General features: G+C 49.3%; 1 protein-coding gene across 5 annotated transcripts in view; it reads left to right on the forward strand.

Moving 5' to 3' along the window:
* Positions 1-21,430, forward strand: part of NEXMIF (neurite extension and migration factor) — a 179,754-nt gene that overhangs the window by 62,978 nt on the left and 95,346 nt on the right. The window contains exon 6 of one of the 5 annotated variants that reach the window (XM_074278264.1): positions 14,813-14,867. The exons of the other annotated variants lie outside the window; for them this stretch is intronic. The gene's annotated coding sequence lies outside the window, so the exon portion shown is untranslated. The remainder of the gene's footprint in view (positions 1-14,812; positions 14,868-21,430) is intronic. 5 annotated transcript variants of the gene reach the window in all.

Genomic DNA, 21,430 nt, shown 5'->3' on the forward strand with positions numbered 1-21,430 from the left:
CCCAGCACTTTCCCTGTCACGCAGCAACAAAGTACAACATAAAATAGAGGACAAGGCCACTTTCTTGGGCCACTTCACAAGCCACTGGAATGACAGGAAGGTATCAGACTCACAAGTGACTTATACTGGCATGCTGGGGGAGAGGGATGCTTTCATTTTGGGGTGGTGAGGGCTCTTGCCTTCTAGCCCTGCCCTCTGGCGTTGTAAGGACCTGCCCGGCGCCGTCATTTCCCTGTGTGGAGTTCAAAGTTCCCTTGGGTTTTGGGTGTCTCCCGTTGGGCATCCATGTAATGAGCTGAACTCTTGGGTCAGAAAGTACCTAGGCTTTCCAAAGTCAAGGAAGAAAGAGGCTTGGCTGTCTTGGGAGTGTTAGAGGATGCTGTTTAGAGAAGGGAGGATGGGAGAATTCTTTGGGGTGAGCCCCAGGCATGTCTGAACTCAGTGGTGAATACCTGGTGCTCCACTGTTTTCTGTGCAGTAGGGAGCTTTTTGTAGTCAGGTGAGGAAGGTCACAGGCCCAGGTGGAGAGGAGCCTTTGGCATCCCGGGTAGGGATGGAGCTAGTGGGCTGTCTTCCCGCTTTCTATTACTTGCTTAGCTATTACCTACTCTAATCATGTGCTTCTGAGAAATGGGAGCATGATGAAGGGCCTAAGGACCCCCTGGCTAATAATAATCAAAATGCAGGCCATTCTGCGCTGGAAGGGCCAGCTGTCTGGAGGCTGTAGCAACTCTACTTCCTCCTCTCCCATCTCCCATATTTCCATAATCATTCCAAGTCATGCAGTATTCTTGAGTCTCGGTTTCCCTGTTCAGGACATGGCCATGATTCGCAGAGCTGTCTCTGCCCACTGACTAGAGGCAGTCTGGGAGAATGGAAAGGCCCCAGCTTGGGTACCATGCCACTGGCCTTTGAGTTGTAGCCCCATCTTGGGCAGCTCCTCTCCTCTCTTCCTGGCCTGTTTCATCAGACACTGAAGGAGAGGTTTGTACTGTTTAATTTCCGAGAACTCTTGCAATTCAATTTTTTCTGCTTCTTGTTCTTCTTGTTCTTGTTGTTCTTCTTCTTCCTCTTCCTCTTCATCTTCATTTTGATTTGTTCTAACGGTCTTCCTGACTTTAACAATCTGTGCTCTCTGTACTTGAGGCCACTTCCAGCTGGAACATTTTATTTTTTATGTTCTAAGGTCACTTTAGCTCTGGCAGCCTGTTCTTTGTTTCGAGGGCCCTTCCAGCCCAGCCAGCCATATTGTATCCCGAGGTCCCTCTTATCTGGGACATTAAGGCCTCTCCTTAAAAGGCCTCTGCTGACCCCTCTCCCCCCTTCTCCTCCCCAGAGGAATGATTGTCCATTGATTGGCTGTCTGTCTGGAAATAGGCAGTGGAATGGAAGGATCTTAAGGGTAGGCCTTTTACCTGGCAAGATGTCAGTGCTTGCTAATTGTTTTTCGCCAACTCTGGGGTCTCTCTCCCCGATCTTTTGATTCCGTTTCTTTGGAAGTCCAGAAAGGCTGGGTCCATACCCATTTCTCCTCCAGCTGGAGTAAAATCGAGTCTACAGCTACTTTCCCCTCCGGCCCCCCTCCTCCCCCCCCACTGCCTAAGCAGCTCCCTCCCTTCCCCAGCTGGCTGCCCATTGTTCTCCCGGGTGTGCGGAGGGGGCTGGGCCGGGGAACCCCCTCCGCCCTTTTGGGAAAGGTTTTCCGGGGAGCGCTTTATCCCCGGAGCGAATTCCTTTAATGACCTTCCTGGGAGAGCCAAATGGAGCGGGATTAGGAAATCCTTGGGGCCTCCCCGACGGCGCGCAGGAACCTTGGGCCAGTTCCCGCCCAGCTCCCGGGGAATCTGCCCGCCCCCAAGCTGGGAGGCCCCGGCTGCCTCAGCCCCACAGCCAGCCCCCAGTTCAAGGGCGCTGACTCCTCGCGGCCGCCTCTCTCCCCCGACTGGGGAGCTGCCCCCCCATCACGTGGCCCCGATCGATTTCTTCCCTTTTAGGGACAAGCTAGCCCGGCCCACATGGCGGGGTGGCCGTTGAGGATGCTGCTCCTACCTTAGAAGGCAGATTCGAAGAGCCCCAGGTGAGGAGGGGGAACGGCTCATGCTTGCAGTGGCCACCCGGCCCGGGTCAAGGAGGCCCAGGGAGCCCAAGCGGAGACGCTGGGAGAAGTGGTGGAATAGGAGAAGGCAGAAGGGCAACCCCTGGCACCGGCTTTGCTCACCAGTGGGTGCGTTTGTGCGTGTGCGTGAGTGTGTGTGTCTGTGTGAGAGAGAGAGTGTGTGTGTCTGTGTGAGAGTGTTCAAGTGTGTGTGTCTGTGTGAGAGTGTGTGTCTGTATGAGAGTGCGAGTGTGTGTGTCTGTGTGAGAGTGTTCAAGTGTGTGTGTCTGTGTGAGAGTGTGTGTCTGTATGAGAGTGCGAGTGTGTGTGTCTGTGTGAGAGTGTTCAAGTGTGTGTGTCTGTGTGAGAGAGTGTGTTCGAGTGTGTGTGTCTGTGTGAGAGAGTGTGTCTGTGTGAGAGTGTGTGTGTCTGTGAGAGAGAGTGTGTGTGTCTGTGAGAGTGTGCGAGTGTGTGTCTGTGTTCGAGTGTGTGTGTCTGTGTGAGAGTGTGTTCGAGTGTGTGTGTCTGTGTGAGAGTGCGAGTGTGTGTATTCGAATGTGTTCGAGTGTGTGTGTCTGTGTGAGAGTGCGAGTGTGTGTGAGAGTGTGTGCGAGTGCGAGTGTGTGTCTGAGAGAATGTGTTCGAGTGTGTATCTGTGAGAGTACGAGTGTGTCTGTGTGAAAGAAAGAGTGTGTGTGTCTGTGAGAGTGTGTGTGTCTGTGAGAGAGTGTGTAAGTGTGTGTGTCTGTGAGAGAGTGTGTAAGTGTGTGTGTCTGTGTGTGCGAGTGTGTGTGTCTGTGTGAGAGAGAGAGTGTCTGTGTGAGAGTGTGTGTGTCTGTGTGAGAGTGTTCGAGTGTGTGTGTCTGTGTGAGAGTGCGAGTGTGTGTGTTCGAGTGTGTGTGTCTGTGTGAGAGTGCGAGTGTGTGTGTGTGAGAGTGTGTGCGAGTGCAAGTGTGTGTCTGAGAGAGTGTGTTCGAGTGTGTATCTGTGTGAGAGTACGAGTGTGTCTGTGTGAAAGAGAGTGTGTGTGTCTGTGAGAGTGTGTGTGTCTGTGAGAGAGTGTGTAAGTGTGTGTGTCTGTGTGTGCGAGTGTGTGTGTCTGTGTGAGAGAGAGAGTGTGTGCTGGGCTCAGCTTGGGGACAGGGCCCGGACACGGCCCAGCTGGCCTTTGGGAAGCTGACTTGGGCTTTGTGGAAGAGGGCAGCCTCCAGGCAGCTAGATCAACTGGGAAGCTGTAGCCTGGGTGGGAGGTGATGGCGGAGAGCTTGGAAAGAAGTCAGGCTGGGGGCGAGCATGGCTTACACGGGGCAGGGGGCTGAGATGAGGCCAGAAGCCAGCGGACGATGCCCAGGGGGAGGCCGCCAGCTCGTCCGCAAGCACGACGGTGACTTCGGCCCAAAAGGTCCAGGTTAGAGAGAGGCAGGGGCCACGAGGCTGCCCACAGTAGTATTGGGGTAACTGCCCCCCCCTCCATTCTCACTGCCCCAGAGCCTGAGCTCTCCTCCCTGATTCTCACTAGCAGAGGAGAAAAAGGAGCCTGGCTTTCCTGCTTCCAAGCTCCAAACGGGCTCCGCTCCCAGCTCGGCCTAACCCTCCAGGGATGCAGTTCCGTTTCCCCTTGGAATCTCAGGGGCCCATCCCGCCGGTGACTGGGAGAAGGGATTGTGCAGAGCCCCTCCTCCTCCCGAGGGAAGGCCCCCGCGAGTGACACCATCTTTTTCTTTCAAAATGTCTTATTTGCCGTCCTTTGTCTTTCCATAATTTTCCCTTCTGAATATATCCCTGCCTTCCTCACTCGCCCAGTGAGCCTTCCCTTTTAACAGAGACTTAAGAAGAAAGGGAGAAATAAGCAGTTCAGCAGAAGCAAGCACCACGGTGACCTTGGCTGACTGTATACATGCACTATTCCACTCCATTGTCTCTCCCCTCTGCAATAAAGGCAAGCGAAACATTTCATAAAATGGTAGGTTATAGGTAGAACTTGCCATCTGGGGGAGGGGGGATGAGAAAGAGCAAAAATTTGGACCAGAAAATCTTATAAAAATGAATGTTGAAACCTATCTTTCTGTGGAAGTGAAAAAAATAAAAATATTATTTGCAAAATCAAGAAAAGCAGCCCCCCCCCCCCCATGTTAGCTCCCTTCTCTCAGCGCTTTCCCCACAACAGCTCCTGGAAGTGGATGGTGTAAGGATTATTAGCCTCATTTTAGAGACCAGGAAGCTAAAGTAGGAGAGGTCAAGTGATTTGCCAATGTCACGGCCGGGGAGACGTCGGCAGCCCAATCTCCCCTTCCCAGGCCGGGCGCCTCATTCTCAAAGTCAGCAATCCCATCACTGGTCTGTGCTTCCTCATTAGGCTGTATGTAATAAACTGCAAAATGGGGGGGGGGGGGGCCCAGGGTCTGTGCATGTATTCAGGGAGGGCAGCAAGGTCTTGGACGCTGGAAGTCTGTGCTGAGGTGTGTGTGTGGGGGGGAGGTGGCTCAGTGGGAATGGGATGTTTGAAAAATGTGGTGTTACCAGCAGAATAATTTCGAGGGGAAAAAAAAAGCAGATCTCCCGGACAATTAGGAATAAAGTCCCGTCGAAAAGCAGAAACAGCCAAGCGGATTCTGCCGAAACAAGCCTGTCCCTGTCTCAACTTGAAGCCAGTCGTGACACTGACCGTGGCTTTGCTCTGGGGCCCTGCTGCTCTTTTCCCATCTGTGCCCTTCTCAGATTTCGGGGCTGTCATTTCTTAATGAATAGCTCCATTTGCAAGCTGCTCCCAGGAGGCCTCGGGGCCCCATGGGCTGTGCTCAGGGGCCACTTGGCCTCCTCCTCAGCAGCCATAAGTGTAGATGCCGCTACATTCACAAAGATCAGCCCGACTGAATTCTCCCTCCGCCCCTTGGGAGGCTGGATTGTCCTGCCCTGGTTTGAAGCATTTTGACTTAGGGAACTCCCGGTGAGGACTCGCCCTCTCCGGTGCAGAACTCTGGTCGCTACAGTGGTTTGGGGAATTGTGGGAATCCAAATTCTTCTGACCCCAGCCCTAATGCTTCCTTTCCACTCTAGGCCCACTTTTAAAAGGTGAAAATATGAGTCAAGAGAGGTTAAGATACCAGGAGTCATTTGGTCCCTGGTCCCTTGGCGGGGCTCACTCCCCAGTCCGTGGGGAGGGCCTTTTCAGTTAGGCTAGACTCCCAGCCAGGCATTTTGCCCTGCTGAATATAATGCCCCACCTTGGGAGACTGGCTTGCAAATGCTACCTCCCACACTTCCTGGCTGTGTGGCCCTTGGGCTAGCCACTTAATCTCTGAGCCTCAGTTTCCCAAGTATAAAAATGGGATAATGACACCAATAGTGCTTAACTTCTCCTGATCTTTGTATGGGCCAAAGGAAATAATGCAAAGCCCTTTGCCGGCCTCCTCCCCTTCTGGTTTCTAAATCCCAGTGACTTCCTGGGGCTGGGCCTGTTGAAGGCTGGCCTCTCCCTCCCTTCTTCCCTCCTTCTCTGGATGGCTGGCAGCAGTTGACAATTACTCCTCATTATGCTCTGGAGGCATTGCTACCCTGGATGCCCTGGGGAATCTTGGGTCATCCCTAGGAGTTGAGTTTTGCAGGATTTAGAGCTGCTAGGGATGATGGGGCTTGACTGGATCGATCCCTTTGTTTTCCTGTTGGGGAAACAGATCCCGAGAAAGGAGGGGACTTGGTCAGGGTCCTCCAGCTTAGAAAAGATGCTGGGACTGGTACTTGAACTCAGGTCATCTGTCAAATGAGCCAGAGGAGGAAATGGCAAACCTGTCCAGTACCTTTGCCAAGAAAACTCCAAATGGGGTCGCGAAGAGTCAGGTGTGAGGGAAACTGGGATATCCAATGAGGAGGACTGCCAATCCGTGCAGATATTCAGTAGGAGGCAGACTTTGCCAAATTATGGGCATTTAGGGGGAGCCCTGAGTTGGACTGGGGAGGCCAGAGCCTTCTGGCTCTAAGCTGGGCCTTGGTACCTTTTCCCGAGCTGTGTGGCAAGTTGCTAGCTCTCCCTTCTGCCGTGGCAGTGAGGGTAGTGGTTTCTGTACCCACGCGTTTGTGTGGAGAGGAGGTGACTAGGATCAGATCTTATGCTAGAGAGGCCCATTGAGTAAGATCAGATAACATAAAGCTAGCATTTATTTAGAGAGAAGTTATTTTTTATTATTTATGCCCACTTTACAAGGGAGAAAACTGAGTTTCAGAGCAGTTAAGTGACTTTGCCAAGGTCACACCGCTCAGGAATGGAATGCTATGCATTGGGCCACCTGGCAGCATAGGCCATCCAGGTGGTTACACTCCTGGCATCCTAGGATTCAGAGCTGGGAAGAGCTTAGAGATCATCCTTGGGTGGGGAACCTGGGGTCTGGGGTCTCCTTCCTCCTCCCCCAAAGTTAGCTCCTTCCGACTAAGGATTTTTATTCTTTGTATTTGTACCCCCAGTGCTTGGCACACAGTGGGCCTTCCTACTTAATGATTGACTGTAAGGAAGTTAAGCTCTTTGTTGCAATGGCTGCAAACGACTTCTTGGTCAGACTTTGAATTCATTATTGTTTCTTCTGTATGTATTGAAAAGATGTTCATTTTGGAATCAAATTGTTTTCAACTGGTAAATCATTTGGGATTTGAGAAAGAGAGAAAAATGCCCTTTTCGTTACCAGTCTATGAATAATAAGGGAGAAACCAAGTCACTTGCTAAGCTGGTGTTTCAGTGGCTGACAGTGATGGGACTAAGTAGGCTGATGTGACTTCTTAAAACAAAAGTCACTTTGAGATTTGTAATTAAAATAAAGATTCAAAAATCCCTTTTACTTTGTAAAATGATTACCTGTGTGTTGTTGGGGGAAAACCCCCAGGGCAAAACAGATAAGCTTATTGATTTGGGAGTTTGTTTAATCCCTCTCTCCAGCCTTTGACACTGTGGACCACCCCCCTGGCTTCTCCGCCTCCTCCTTCCTGTCTCCTTGCTCCTTTTCAGTCTCCTTCCTAGGGTAAACTCTAACCCCCAGTCTCCTCTGTGTCCATAGAGCCTAGGATGTTGTCCTGGACCTTCTTCTCTTCTCTCTTCTCATCCAATGATGATCTTGCATCACCTTTCTTGGGTTCAACTACTAGCCCCATGTAGATGACTGGTCCCATCTAAATAGACAAGCTCGTTCTCTCTCCTTTGCTCCAGTCAGTCACAAGTTGCCTGTTGGACAGCTCCAATTGGATCTTTTATAGACATCTCAAACTCAGCATGTCCAAGGTAACCTCAGAATTCTGCCATCACCCTCATTTCTCTAGTTCAGCTGAGGAACCCCCATCCTTCCAGTCATCTTCGATCGCTCTTCCCCTGCTCTTTGTTCCCCCTCGGTCGCCCACATCCATTCACTTAGCTGGGCTTGTACTCTGGTTCCATTTTGGGAAACTGGGAAATTCTAAGCCAGTTTAAGGGTTTGGTCAGCACCTTGGGATTTGGGTGCAAGAAAGTGAGGCTCTCCGCGGTTCCGTTATTAACTAGATCTCAGACTTGTCCTTCTTAAGCTTCTTCACTAAAGAGAAGAAGGGGCTGTTCCCATCCAGGTAGTGCCCAGCAGTACCAGGAGAACTTTCAGGTTGTCAAGTAACAGGGAAATGCCTCCTTTCTCAGTTGGGAAAAGATTCACGGGGAGATGAAAACTATTGTGGGTACTGAAAAAATAGGAAGGCTGCAGGTAGACTGCTGGAAGGGAAACAGTCCTCAGTTTCTTCAAATGTAACGTAAGGGGCTCGACCTAGGTATTTCTAAGGGCCCCGACCTAGGTATTTCTAAGGGCCCTTTTAGCTTGAACATCCTTTGTTCTGAATTCCGGTCTCTTGTAGCCGGACGATCTATGTTCTAAGGTACCTTCCAGCTGTAAGTCCTGTGATCTTCTATTCCCCACCCCCCATCACCCTTTTCCTTTTGGCATTGGTTCTGAGATTTATGATTTTATGATTTAGACACCTCTCAATGACCCCTTACAACTGTTTGCCTCAATTAGCTTTAATAAATAAAATAACCAAGCTATCATTCAGTTTCCTGATGGAGATGCAAAATTAATGGGAGAGAGATGTAGAAGTAAATGATTGCTCGAAGATAATGCGCGCGTGTGTGTTTTATGTCTGGAAATGAAGTCTCTGCATCTGGCTCTGAGTGGAGAAGAATATGTATTAAGGTTTTGTCCAACAACAAGAAGGAGCCCTTCGAAAGGAAATTGATTAAATCAATTCTCCCTGAGTAGTGATGTAAATCCATGTGATTTATTCCATTACCGCCAGAGCCAAGTGCCAGAGCTGCCCCACAGGGGCTCCATCTGGGGGAGACGGGCATCCGCAGGGGCACCGAGAAGCGGAGCAATGCCAAGCCCGAACCCTGGCTCTTCCAATTGGCTTACCAACGCGAGCCAATGACGAGCTGCGTTCGGCTCCCTTAAAACCACAAGATGTACGCAGCCTCGTTTGGGAAACGGCATGGAGCTGAAAAACAGGAAGTCAGTTATGTGCTGTCCTGGGTCATTCTCTGATGTTGCCCGGCTTCTAGCCCTCTGAGAGTGGGATCCACGTCTTCTGCTTCCCTTGTGTTGTCTCCCACAGAAAGGACTGGGCACGTAGGCAGAGATTTGCTAAAGACTCGTTTGATTGAGGGTTCCCAGGTTGTTACCATGCCATCTCCCCAGCCCTGTGGCATATTTTTATTTCCCTCCATTAATGTCTCAGAGGCAGTGTGGATCAGTGGTTAGAGAGCCAACCTCCAAGTCAGAAAGACCTGGGTTCAAATTTCCTTTTGACAAAGGCTGGCTATATGACCTTGGACATCTCATTTAACCTCTTAATCCTCCCCCCCCCCCACACTCCCATATCTCTCTAGGCCTGTAAATTCTGACTTGCATTGGTGGAGAACATTTCCAATCAAGAATCCTATGCACCAATGAAATCATAGATCTGCTTCCAAAAGAGTGATCGATCGGTATGCCCCATCCACTGTATGATGTGTACTCATGCCCAAGGGTAGCTAGGTGCCTCAGTGGATGGAGTGCCTGCCTTGGACTTGAGAGATCCTGAGTTTGAATCTGGCCTCGGACGCTTCCTAGCTGTGTGACCCTGGGCAAGCCCTTTACCCCTGTGCCTCGATTTTTCATCTGTCGAATGAGCCGGAGAAGGAAATGGTCAACCATTCCAGTATCTGGCCTATAATACTAAGAAAACTCCAAATGGGGTCATGCGGAGTTGGGCATGAGTGTACAGCTAATGTGGTGGTGGCCTTTCTGACCCCAGTCTGCCTTGCTCGTTTTCTCTTTCGTGACTGCCCCTTCCATGGTAGGAAACAGGACTAGAAGGGACCTGAAAGATCATTTTGTCTGAGACTTCTTCACTTGGGGTCCATGGATACCCAAGGATCCCAGAGATAGAAAATCTCCAAATTTGGCTGGGAAAAGTTCCATGTTTATTTTTACCCACCTATAACCGAAATTTAACATCACCCTCAGTGATTTGAAAATAATTCTGAGAAAATGGCCCAAGTCTTCCCAGGTTGTCAGATGTGGCCATAACACACCAAAGACTAGGAGCCCCTAATTTAGTCCAGGACCTTCATTTTATAGCTGAGGAGACTGAGGCCCAGAGAAGGAAATGGCTTGCATAAAGTCATACAGCTTCTAAGTAATAGAGACTAAATGTGAAGCCATTCAGAATTCAACTCCAGTCAGTATTCTTAGCATTATACCCCATGGAGTCTTGATACCAAAGGTAGCAGGAGCTGGGCTTGTCTGAACGGATTTCCTTCCTCCCTACCCCCATGTCTGGTCCCCACACTTAGCTCCTCCTGGATGGTTTTAGCCCTCACTTCCATCTCTGCCTGCTGCCATTTTATGACTCCAGGCCGAATTCCGATGCTTCCTCTTGCGTGAAACTAGAAATGATTCCTTCCCTTATCTGATCTCCAAGCACATCATTCTGTTACACATTTCTGTTCTAATTTGTATCGAGGCACCACATGGCAATGGAATACAGAGTCAGCCTCAGACTCAGGAAGACACAGGTAGCTTTAGGTCATGACTGTGACCCTAAACAAGTCACCTGCTTTCTTAGGGATCTGAGCAACTCACAACACTCTAGAGTGGCTGATCATCTGCCTCTGGAAAGGATGTTCCTCACTGGAAGCTCCTTATACCGATACAATCACAGGTCTGATTTTGAACAAAATTCCAACTTGTGTTTAACTTCTCTGTACACGTGCTTGATTGCTCCAAAAAGAAGCAGCAGCAGCTTCTTTCAGACAGGAAGTCTTTTTTTTTTTTTTTTTTTTTTTTAAAATATGGTATCTCTCCTAGCCTTGACGTGGTATGTTGTAAACAGCAGGAACTTCATTCTGAGATTGCCTTTCTATAAGAAGGGGAAAGCCTCCCAGTGCCAAGTTTCCATCAAAGAGTAATTCTAGGAGTGATCTGCCCAGCTCAAACTCATTCTTTGCCTCAAGATTTTCCTGTCTTCCGGGAGAGCTCCCTGCCTTTAGTCTTCACCCCATCAGTCTGGTCAGCAGCCAGAGCTCTCCCGGGGTCCTTAATCCCACAGCCTCTGAGCTAGAAGAGACCTCATAAATTAATCATTCCAATTGGTCCCCTCTATAGTTGCAAGCACGTGGCGAGCCTCCGCTTGACCATTTTCATCAAAGGGAGCACAGTATTTATCAAGGTATCTTGTTCTACTTGGAGACAGCTCTGATGGTTAGAAAGCTTTTTTCTTTTGTCCTCCTTGCATCTTCTACCTTTCTGCCTCTTGCTTTTCTCTCTGGTGCTGAGAACAGGTATAGTGTCACCTTCACACACGACAACTCTGCAAAGACGGAGATCACACTCCTCTCTGAACTTTTGCCCCTCTCCACGTGTAGCCAGGGCCAAGGGCCGATCCTCGGATGGTATGAACCCCCTTAAGATTTCCACCGGCCCCAAATCTTGAACCTCGTGATCTTCCGATCTCTCTCCCATCCTCCCCGCAAGCATCTTCCCCATCATATCCTTTGTCGTTCCCACAATCCTCTCCTTGCTTCCTTTCCTTGTGTCTAATCTACGTCTCAGGCCATCTCCTACTTTTGTCTCCATCTCCTCCCACTGACATATTATAATTCTTTAGGTTATCAGCAGATAAGTTTCTCATTTCATCTGGAACTCTGTCAGCTTTTCAGAAGCTAGGACACCTGGGCCCGTGATTGATTATTTGTCAGAGAAATGTGAAATAGTAAAAGTGATGAAGATTAACGAGGCCAAATTGGTTAAAAATCAATTTTCATAATGTTGGGTGTATGGTTTAATTCTTACGTGGAAATGGACTATGGCCGGGGTGGGGTGGGGAAGGAGGCTTCTCTAAAACCAGCAGCTAGAGAAGCTTCGGGGGAGGTAGGAACAGGGGGCAGAAGTAAATATATTTTTAAAATGAAGTTTGGAAAATACTTGGATCAGAGTCACAAATTGCAAACAGCAGACAAGTTATTGCTGGTGATTAATAATGAATAAAATCGCTTCTGCGATGTGTTAGTTACTATTTACTGAGGCTGAGCACTAGAAATAATGACAGCATGAAAGTCTACCTCCTAATTACTCCCAGGGTCCAATTCTGCTCTCTATCTAATCTTCAAGAAATAATAGCATATTTTTCAACAAATCATGATTTAGGTACTTGGGAGAGGGAAGGATTAGTTAGGCCACATACATGCTTTTGTTCCAGCTGAATATTGCCTTCTCGGTTCAGATGGGAAGTGATCACCTCCACTGGCAGCCTTGCTGAGAAGTGGCGGGGAATCGGAGGGCAGAGAGTCCAACCCCACTCCCCCTTCTTGCAAAAGAGGAAACTGAGTTCAGATTTCCCAGTGCTAGCTTCCAGCAGAGTGCAGATTCCAACCCTTTGCTCTTGTTCCTCCACCATGCTGCCCTTCCTGTGACATCCCTGTATTCCTACGTATGAAGGCAAGGCAGAGAACATGGAACGCTTCTTGTTCTCAGAGCCAGGCCAAGAATGGCACACCCTGGGACCAGCTGGCAGTGAAGGAATCCCATTTCAGAGATGTGCAGCAGGGAGCATGGGCAATGGGGAATGCCGGCTGGGGGACAGCTGCTGGCCTGGCCTCCCCAGTCTGGAAGGGTGGAGGAGGGGAGAGTTGGCCGATCCCAGGTTCAGCTGTGGTTCAAGCTGTGCCTCCCCGTCTCCCCTCTCCCTTCCTTCTCCCCGTCTCCCCTCTCCCTTCCTTCTCCCCCTCCCACAAAGGGCAGCGGCCTCAGGGATGACTCATGTACTTGGGTAGCCTTGTACCTTCCAGAGAAAAAACTTGGGAGAAGGGCCCCGAACTATTTGAAGGGCTGTCATAGAAGAAGAATTAGACTCATTCTCCTTGGCCTCAGAGGCCAGAACAAGGAATACTGGGTAGATACTGCAGAGAAGTTCAATTTTACTTTGCCTTGATGTAGAGAAAAGGGGTCTAATTGTTACCACAAGAACTGCATGAAAGCGGGAAAGCTGAGGGGAAGGTAATGAGCCTTTCCTCACTGGGAGTATTCAAGTGGAGGCTGGCTAATTACTTGTTGCTGATTATGTAGAGCCAGTGTAAGCCCTTCTAACTGTGATTCTATGATGAAGCAAAGCTTCAGGAAGTAACAGGTATGACTTGAAATGAGTCCCAAAGGACAGGTGCCTACTGTGTGCCAGGCAAAGGGATCACACAGGCACGAGTGAAAAAGGCTCCACTCTCTGGGACCTTCCAGTCTAGTGATGGGAGACAACGTGTTCTTTGTACAAAACAGATGCAGGGTGATGGGGGGGGGGCGCTAGCTGCTTGGATGGAGGGCCAGCAGACCAGGAATAGCTAACGGAGAGGTTGTCACCTGAGCTGGGCTTTGAAGGAAACCAGGGGTTCCAAAAGACAGCGTTGAGCAAGGGGGCCAATCAGGCACAATCAGTGCAGGGGAATGGGGATGGACAGTAGTAGGAAGGATGAGGCCACTTGGAACAGGCAGAAGGTGGGCGTTTCTGACGAAGAGAGAGCTGCGTGAGCCAAGATACACACAGAGGTGCGTGGCCTGTGGAGGAAGCGGTGAGGAGCCCCAGCTGGCAGGAGCGGAGGGTAGGATGCCTCCCGGGGGGGCTCTGCCGTGGGAGGTTGGGGAGTTAGAGCGGAGCTTCTTCCCCCAGGTGGAGGGGGGCTGCCGTGCCCCATCCTGAGCCCATGTGCTGTGTTGGAAGTCAAGTGATGGGATAGGCCCCGTTTGGAATTGGGGCCAGGGGGTGGGGAGGAGACACTGTAGAACAGCAGACAGTGTAGGATGTGGGGAAAGGAGGCCTCTTTTGGCCTCCAGGTTCTGTCTGCTCTTTAATTAGCTGTATGATCTTGGGCTTTCAGTTCAGTTCATTTTTCCAAGCTTTAGTTTTCTTATCTGTGCAGTGAAGCTAAGGAAACTTGGTGTTCTGTGGGTGGTGGTGGGCAGAACACTTAATAAAGGTGAGGGATCTTTCTGTGATATCTTACTCTTTTGGCTGGCGCGGGGGAGGTTGTGCAAGGGGACCCATCTAGATGTCCTGACCTTCTACAGAAAGTACAATAAATAAGTCTTGCTATTTGGAAAGGAATGAGAAGGCCATGTGAATCAGCCCCCACTCTCCTCCCCCAGCGAGGCCATCCTGGGCTCCTCATCTCTAATTGGCTGCATTGGCCACCAAGGACATACATACTCCACTTGTTCCTGGACTTGCCTCTTGGAACTCGGTGAGTTGCTAGTGGAGAGCCTGGGGCTGAAAGAGAAAAGGGGAAGACTTGTTTATCAATCTTCAACCTAAAGGACAGAAGCTTGTGGAGGGCCTTCCTGCCCAATTTCCTGAATTGGGCTCAAGGCTGCCTCTAAGCCTAGGTCAGCTGCTGGACACTGAGGAGAAGTGCCACGCTCTGTAGCAAGGGCAAGTAAGGAGACTGGACGTAAGTAAAACATCGTCTCCCTGGGGCCGGGCCAGATTGGGCTTGGGGGTGAGGGGATCAGACACCCGACGATCAGACAGGACCTTTGAGGTCATCCAGCCTAACTCCTCCCCGCCTTTTAATGAATTTGGGGGATGATCATACATCGATTTTGATTTGTAATTAGCTGATGTTTCTTTTTCTATCTCTCTTTCCCCACCCTATCCCCAAGAAATAAAAGAAGAAAAAACAAAGCTTTTGTAACAAATAGACATAGTCGAGCAAAACAGATCCCCACGTTGGCCCTGCCTGAAATGTGTGTCTCGCTCTGCACCCTGAATCCCCCACCTCTGTCAGGAGGTGGGAAGCGGGATTCTTCATGGGAGACGTGGCAGGCAGGTCATTGTGCTGATCAGATCAGATCTCAAGTGTTTGAAAGTTGTTTATCTTGCCTGTGTTCCTGTTGCCGTATAAACTGATCTCCCGGTTCTGTTCACTTTGCTCTACATCAGCTCATGCCAGTCTTCCAGGCTTCTTAGAGATTGTCTCAGTGTCATTTTTCATGGTCCATTAATATAGCATTACATTTGCATGCCATCATTTGTTCAATGATCCCCATTTGATCGGCCCTTCTCCTGCCCCCTTCTACTACCACGACTGCCACTTTTTTTTTGGCCACCACCGCCAGAGCTGCTTCATGTATTTTTGATACAGCTGACTTCCTTTTCTCTTTGTGATCTTTTTGAACTCCCTTCTTTTTACAGGTGAGGACACTGAGGCCCAGAAGAGGAGAAGTGACTTGGCCAGGTCAGACAGCCAGTAAGTGTCAGAGTTAGGGTTCAAATACAGATACATTGACTCCCATTCTGGCCTTCTCTCCAGATGAGGGTCAGAGTGGTGGGATTGTGCCGAGAGAAATGAGGGAGGTCCAGGTTATCGGCAAGGATGGTGGGAAGCTCCCTGGACTCTCAGGCCGGTGGTTTTTCTGCTTTAGAGGCAGAGGCCAGACTGGATGAGCCCTTTGGGCCTTACCCAGCCTCAGGTTCCTGGCCTCAAAGGCTTTTCACAGATAGCCCCTTGTGTTCTATGATGGAAAGATCTACCCCTGGGGCATCTAGATGGTGCCTGCAGTGGATGGAGCACTGGCCCAGGAGTCAGGAGAACCTGAGTTCTAATCTGGCCTCAGATACTTACTAGTTGTATGACCCTGGGCAAGTCACTTCACTCAGTTGCCTTGTTGTTTTCGTTTTTAAAGGAAAACTCTATTCCTGTTTCAACTCTATATATCACTGGGTTCTCTCAAGGGGTAGGCTGGGCTCTGGACAGTCAAAACCAGTAGCTTCACTTGCATGGTGGTTGTGAAGGTGCGTTTCTCCCAATTGCCTTGTAAGATGTGGATTAGTTGCATTTTACCTTTGAGGAAACTGAGGCTCAGAGAGGTTAAGGTGCCTTACTCAGGATTACCTAACTAGGAAGCATCGGAGCCCAGAGTCCAGGCCCCTCATTTTGCAGAAGAGAGAACTGAGGCCCAGAGAATGGTACCGACTTGCCCAAAGTCAACTTGACTTGGGATTCGTTTCTTTTGTGTAGATGAGCTGGCTTCCGGGTGAGCAGCGTTCAAGTGGCCGAGGGCCCACGTGAATGTCTGGAAGGAGAGCCAGAGCAATAGTTTGCATCTTAATGTGGTTTTTCTCAACCCTGCAAGGAGGCTAGCTCTCTTCTTTCTCCCTCTCCTCCTGCTCCCTCTCCCGCTCCCTTTTTTATTCTTCCAGGCTGGCATTATTAAAAATTAAACTAACTAAACAAAAAGGCCTCTTCTCCTTGAGACAAGCTTTCTGTAATTGTCATTTTCTCACAAGTCCTCATTACAGCAGGATTGTAGCTTTCAAGACTGTAGCAGGGATGATATCATTTGAAATGTGCCTGAGTGGTCTCTTGTGCTTTCACCCTAAAGGCCGCCTGCCCCTCCCACTAGAGTCACCCACTTTTCCTCTGACCTTATGTTCCCCTTTGGGAAGACGATGGGAGACAAGGGATGAGTACTCTGTTAGCAATATTGCCTCTGCCGCTTCCTCGTGACCTCTGCCAAGTCACACCCTGTCTGTGGCCTTTCTCTCAGGAAGAGGATGACTTAGGCTACCTGGACAGTCCTGCAGCCTCTGGGGAGCCCAAGGCTTACCTGGAATGCTTCCCAGCTATGCAAAGTCCTGGCATGGGCCTGGTGAGTTAGGTCTTGCCCTCTTTAGGCTTCAGAGCTCTGTGGGCCCTTCCTGGTCAGGCACTGAGTAAATTTGGCTGAAGGGGCTGGGTAGACACACCTGAAATAGAGCATCAAGGGAACTAGTTCATCTGGGGGTGGGGGGGGTGAGGAATCCCAGAGTGATCTGAACCAGCAGGTAAGTGGGCAGAGCTGGATCTTATTCTCAGGGCTTCAGATTCCCAGGCATAGTATAGCCCTCTTCTGTTCCTTTAAGCTCACTTGCCAGTCGGGCGGGAAATCCGGGCGGGAAATCCTGGGAAGCGCCAATTTGGAAGAGGTAGGGAGCCATTTGCTTAGGTGGTGTGATGGTGGATTTGGAGTTAGGTTCGAGACCTCAGTCCTTTCTGGGTCTCAATTTCTCTTTTAATAGTTTAAGGGGGCTGAACTACAGAGCTTCTTTCTTTTTCTTTTGATATTACATATTGATTTTCAGTTCCAAATTCTCTCTTCACAACCCGCCCCCCCCCCATTGAGAAAGTCAGAAATTTGTTCTGTTTGACATAAGAAGTCATACAAATGGACTACATGATTCCTAAGGCCCCTTCCTAAATTTAGGACTCTGGACCACTAATGCTATTTGTAGTTGTCAGAGTGGTATCCTAATAGTTAGAGAACTAATGTTCTCTACTTTCCAGCCACCATGTCTTTGCCCCCTGTTTTCCTCTCCACCTGAAATGTCCGCCCCCTCCCTCCTCCCATCTAACATCTTTACCTGACAACAAACTTGACTTTCTAGGGTTAACTCTTCCATGAGAGGTGGAAGGGGCCTCTGAGGCCATCCACTCTAGCCCTTTGGGACCTTGTTTGTCCTTGGTTCGAGAAGGCGCGGATATCAGGGAGGTGATGCCATATCTGTAATCTCCTGAGGCTGACTAGAGATCCCTCCAATGGTCAGGACACTTTTTCCTTACACAGAATGGAAATCAGCCTCTCTTCCAGTTTATTCATCCCCCTCACCAATATGGCTCCTGGGGCTGCCCTCTGGGGCCAGATACACCAAGCCACATCATCCCTTTTCTAATCCTGACTCTCTTTCCCTACTTCTGTGCTGGGCTAGGAGGATAGGGGTGCTATCATTGTGGTTATGGAACCCGGGTTCAAATGCCAACTCTTAACAGAAATAGGGAAATGTGGAAGAACTGGTTTATGGAAAAAGAAGATTTCCTTTTTGAACATGATAAATTTGAGTTTCTGGTAGGCTATGGGCTGTTTGTGGATGCTTGTGATATGTCCCTGGAGCTCAGGAGGGAGCTTTGCTCCAACTGTGTCCCTGGAGCCTCGGAGACTGCTTGCACCCATTTCTGGAGAACAGAGGATGCTACTGCTACCCGATTCCTTATTCTAAAAACTGCTTTTATGTTTTTATTAAATACTTTGCTATTGTGAAAAATATCCCAGCTCTTCCACACCTTAGCCAATCCATTTTATTTCTTTTGGCCTGGTGAGAAGATTGCATTAAATAAATGACCTAAGATTAGATTCCCTTCCAGCTCTAATAATGCCAGTGATCCCCAGGAAGGAAGGAATGAATGAGAGAGACTTCTCCTCCAGACTTCTCACTGTTTGGATTTCATACTAAGGTTTTGGTAGGGAGTCATTCTCTCTCGAATTGCACTCACACACCCTCCTTCACACATGTGCAGCTCTCTTGTCTTTGCTGTTTGGAGTTCTAGAGTTAGAATCCTCAGCTGCCCTACAGGGCCTTTGAGATGGTGAGCATCACTGTCCCCATTTAAGTGATAGCCATGGGAAGGTTGGCAGAGCCTTGACCCCCTCCCAGTTCTGTTAGATGAACTGGAGCAGTAGAACTGGCCTCATTTAATGGAAGTGGAAAATGGTTCCTAGAGGTGGGCCTCTCTCTTCTCTCCTTCTCTGTCATCTCTGTCTCTTTCTTTCCTCCTCCTCTTCTTCCTCTTCCTTCTCCTCCTCCTCCTTCTCCTCTTCTTCTCTTCCTTCTTCTTTTTCTTATTTTTTCCTTCCTTTTCCTTTTTCTTCATTTCCTTCTTTCTCCTAGCCCTCTTTCTCCTTCTTCTCTCTCATCTCTCTTTTTTTTCTCTGTCTCTTTCTCCCTCTGTGTGTCTCTGTCTCCATGTTTCTTTCTTTGTCTGCCTCCATCTTTGTGTAGCTGTCTCTACCTCTTCCTGTCTCTCTCTCCCTCCCTCCCCTCCTTTTTTCTCTCCCTTGTCTCCACCTTTTTTTCTCTATTCTCTTTCTCTTAGGTGCCCCTTTCTCTTCTTTCTCCCCAACTCTTCCCCTCCCTTTGCTCCCTTTCTCTTCTCTCCTATTCTCCGTTTTTCTTGTCCCCTCCCTCCTTTTCTCTCTCTTTTCTCTCCTTCTTGACCTTCTCAGTGTTTCTGCATTCCCTTCCCCCTTCACTGCTTCTCCATCTTTTTCTTTTTTATCCTTCTCATTCTTTCTCCGCTCCCTTCTGTTCCTGTTTCCCCTCCTCACTCCCTCTCTTCTCTGCTTTCTTTTCTTCCCATCGCTAGCCTCTTACCCCTTGTTCCACCCCTTGAAAATGTGACTGAGTCTTGAAGGACCACTCAGCCACTTTAGAAAAAACCATAAATTCTGGTTTGTTTCTTGGTTTACAAAATATACACCCGATTGAAGCTGCTTATAGAAAATACCCTGAAGGAAGAGAAAGCAGGGAGCTCATGGTAATCAGGCCCAAATGACTGCCTTTGCTTTTATAAGGCCAGTTCTTGAACCATGAGGATACCTTTATGGAAAGTGGCTGCCACCAGGCCCTTAGGGTCCTTAGGGTCCAGAGAGGCCTTGACCTGTTGGGCTGGAGCTCAGCCTTTAAGGCCACTGTCTCTCTGCTTGAGGCCTGTGAGCCGGGTCAGGCCGTAGCAGGCTGGATGACCCTTGGAGCCTGGTGGCTGCTGACACGCTACTATGTGTGAACCTGCAACCCAAGGCCCGGCCTAGCTCAGAAACCGTGGATGGGCTGGGCACTAGGCTGAGGGCTTTTTCAGCTACAGCAGAGAGGGCTTTTGATCTTCTATAGGGGAGAGAGGGCCAACACCGGGGAAACCACAGATCCTTGAGGTCTTGTGAAGTAAGTGGGGGTAGCGTGGCTGCTGGTGTGGGAGGAGATTGGGGGGGATGCTGATGGAGGGTGGGGAGCTGACCTTTCCCAGCCTGTTGGCTGGAAGATTCCGCCAGCTGCAGGCCTCCTTTCTTTTTCTTTCCCCTCGTTTTCTCTCTTCCATTCTTCCTCTACACCAGGGCTTGCTAACATGGGGTCTGTACATTAAAAAAAAAAAAAAAAAACCACCATATTTTGATGACTGTATTTCAGTAAAATTGTTTCCTCTGTAGTCTTAGGTATTTTATTGTTTATATTTAAAAACATGATTCTGAGAAAGTGACTGTTGCTTCCCCAGATTGCCAGAGAGGTCCACGATGCACACAAAAATCTGAACATCCTCTGGCCTGTGCTCTAGGCTGGGCAGGCCCACTTGACCAGAATCCTTAGGAGTTGGGGGGGGGAAGGGGTGGGACATAAAGATAGTGTCTCAGATGCTAGAATTATAGAGCTAAGGATAGAGCTAGAAGGGAGCCAAAACATCAGTCCCCAAGAACTTCTCATTTTAAAGAGCTTTAAAGAAGTCAGCCTTCTCATTTTAAAGAAGAGGCAATGGGCCCAGGGAGTGGAAAGGCTTTGCCCACAGTAAGGGGCAGAGGTAGGTAGCGTTTGAACCTGGTCTCCTGACTGGAGAGCCAGCATTCCACTGAATCCCAGGGCTCCAAGCTGAGCCTTGCCTTTTCCCAGGCCCATGACCACTCCCACCTTGGTCTGTGGCTCCCCCTACAGTTCTGAGGAAGAAATGCTTAATAGGGAGACCAATCCAGCTTTTTTTTTTTTTTTTTTTTTTAACAATTATTTTTATTTTTTGTCTCTCTGAAATCGACAAACACCAGCAAGGCTGACTGTCTCCGTATACTAAGAACAAAAAAAGATGCTTGTGGACAAAACTGCACATCTCACTATATTCAGTTTATAAAAATTATATACTCAGTTCAACATGTTAATTCTAAAAGCTATTTTTTTTTCCCTTCTAAATTTTTTATGGTGTTTTCTGGGCATTTTTTATATGCTTCATTGAGCCTCTCTTCTTTTCTGTCATGTGGCATATTCCTATACTCCCCCAGAATAAAAAAAAAAAAAAGAGAGATAGAGAAAACAATTCCCTTCTTTTTGTTGAAGGCCAAACCTCCAAACCTGGGGTTATCAACCAGATAATGCTTGAGACAGTCTCCAGGCAGTCTCCCTGTTTGGGCTGGTATGCTGGATTCCAGAACCCCACTTCCCGGGAAATCCTCTTCATGGCTACCATTTGGCCAAGAGTAGGTGAGCCTCTTTCGCTGCCTCCCAGATAGCGCCTGAACTGGCTGGGAACGAAGCAAGAGTTTGGGAGGCACATTTGGAAAGGACGACATTCCAGGCACGCGGACAGGTCTCTGTAAAGACCCAGAGGTGGGCCTTGGCATGCCGAGTGCTGGGAATAGCTGGAACAGATCATTTGTGCGGCAGGGTGGCCAGAGCCACAATGTGCAGACCTTTAGATACTAACTGAAGACATTTGGATTGGGTCTAGATGCTGCTGAAGGCTGTGGAGCAGAGGCCTTGTGCTTTAGGAAGATGATGTCGGTAGCTCTGTAAAGGATGACTCGGAGACTATTGGATGGTCACTTACCCAGCGCCGGAGAGGGGATTTGTGGTTCGGGCAGGAGTTGGACTTGGTTGACCTTGGGGGTCTCTTCCAGCTCTGAAATCATATGCTCCTTGGCCAGAACCGAGCTGGGCCTCAGGTGCCTTATTTATTAGGTGGCGGTTGGGCTAGATGCTTTTTAAGGGCTCTCTCGGCTTTAAATCCACCGTCACGTGACGCTCGTCTGATGCCGTGTCAATGCCCTCTTCTGGGCCTCGGTCGCTGCCTTTGTGAATTGAGTGGGATTGGACCAGCTGAGCCCTTCCAATTCTACCATTCGGCTCCTCTGTAAGATTTTAGGCATCCAAAGTAGGGGACGCCAAAGTGAGGCCATGTTGGTGTCTGTCAAGAAGTCCCATTGGACTGTACCAGTGTATGTGTACGGGGAACATCGGGGACTG

This window comes from Sminthopsis crassicaudata, chromosome X (genome assembly GCF_048593235.1).
Source record: "Sminthopsis crassicaudata isolate SCR6 chromosome X, ASM4859323v1, whole genome shotgun sequence".
Classification (NCBI taxonomy): Eukaryota; Metazoa; Chordata; class Mammalia; order Dasyuromorphia; family Dasyuridae; genus Sminthopsis; species Sminthopsis crassicaudata.